A 1,886-nucleotide genomic window follows, 5' to 3' on the forward strand; every position below is an offset into this window, starting at 1 on the left:
TGCTGCGCTGTATTGTTTCATTGTTCTACGTTCTAAAGCTAAATATCCACATCGGGGACCTCCAAACCCATGGCATCAATTAGGATTTCACCAGTTTCCACATTTCCCCTCCCTCCACCTGACCTCACTTCAAAACTTCCAGCTCAGCATCATCCTTATGACCTGTCCCATCTGTCCCATTTCCTTCCCACCCATGTGCATCACCCTCCCCTCCAAACTATCAACTCTGCAACCTCCTCCGTGCACCTGTTGCATTCCCACCCACTCAACCTGTCACTAACCATTTCCAGATTCCACTGTCCTCATCGCAAAATGTCCTCCCAGCTGTTGTGTATCGTCAGTAAAACTGCGGATATTTCACTCTGCCAATTCCATCAAGTCATTAAGGCAGATATAAATTATGGAAGTCGTATGACTCACCATTCCAGCACTTTACTAATTACTTTTTTACAACTTGAAAAATACGCAATAATCCAGATTCTGTATCTTCAATTAAACAACGGACAATCCTGGACTTTTTTTTAACTTTTCACCGTGAACTCCGATCTTGTGCAATGGCTTTTGATACGGTCTCTTATGGAATGCCTACAAACATTTGATCAACTCTGCTCGAAATATTATCAAAGGACTCTGACAAAGTTGTCAAGTGTGTTTTTCCATTCAACAAATGATGTTGACTCAGTTTGACTCTAATCATCTTTTCTCAACGTCCAGCAATTTCTTTCTTCACGATTGTCTCTCGCAGTTTCCAAATGACAGATGAGATATTGGAAAAGATGGAAGTCATTCGTCCCATTAGGTCAGCTCCAAGTTTTAATGAGGTCACGTCTGATTTGGTTAATTCTTAATGGCACTTTTCCGTCTTATCCCCATTCTTCTTGATTCCCAAAGTGACTAATTGTGCGGCCGTCTCAACCTTGATTATACTCAGCCTTGACAGCCCTTCAGTGTAAAGAATTCTGCAGATTTGCTACTCTCTCAAAGACAGAATGTCCTCCTCATCCGTGTCTTAAATGATTAACGGTTCCCCTGAGATTAGGCTCTATATATTCTTCGCAAATTTCGTTTTTCATTAAATATCTTTAGCCCCAGTCTTCTGGAAACTGACACTGATCGTTGGCAACATTTCCTGCACAACATCAACCCACCCATCCGCACTGCGCCCTCCCCTATCATTATAAATAGACCATAAAAATCTCCAGTTAACCTTCTTTGTTCCAAAGAGAAGAATCCCAACCTCAGTAATTTCTCGACAAAAGGTCTTTGCTCATCGCTGGACATCATAAAAGGCGGAGAATTGCGAAGCAGTTTGGGGAAAATATCACCACTGGGAAGGTTAAAACACAACATGGGAAAATAACAGTGAACGCATGTCTCCAGCTTTGGAAAACTTTAGAATCTCTTTGGGAAGCGAAACCACAGGTGAATGAAGGGTGGATTGTCCCACTTAACACAACCAGTCTTTAAGAGGCCGTGACTGTTGATTCTGTTGTTCTCTAGACATGGACCAATCGGAGACATTGAAAGGATTTTCATTCCTGCGCGTCAGGAATTCAACCCTCGCCACGGCTACAAGACCACGCGAAGACTCGGGTACAAACAAGTTACGAAAAAGCATCGAAGAGAGCAGGAATCCTATTGTAGAAAAGTTGGTTGCTGTGACGTGGATGTGTTTCCAGCGGGTACAGGATTGTTGCCATTTCACTGCAGTGAATGTCCCAGGATTTATTTTGCAAAAGAAAAACTGATACAGGACATCAATCACTTCGTGAAGGGCAGGCTGAAGTTTGAATTCGTGAAAAGCATGTTTTTGGATCGTACAATGAGTCAGTTCACCCCGTCTCTGTTGTGTAATTGGTCAACACGTTCATCCATTAACTGAACGG

The sequence above is a fragment of the Hemiscyllium ocellatum genome, unplaced genomic scaffold (genome assembly GCF_020745735.1).
Source record: "Hemiscyllium ocellatum isolate sHemOce1 unplaced genomic scaffold, sHemOce1.pat.X.cur. scaffold_2245_pat_ctg1, whole genome shotgun sequence".
Taxonomy (NCBI): domain Eukaryota; kingdom Metazoa; phylum Chordata; class Chondrichthyes; order Orectolobiformes; family Hemiscylliidae; genus Hemiscyllium; species Hemiscyllium ocellatum.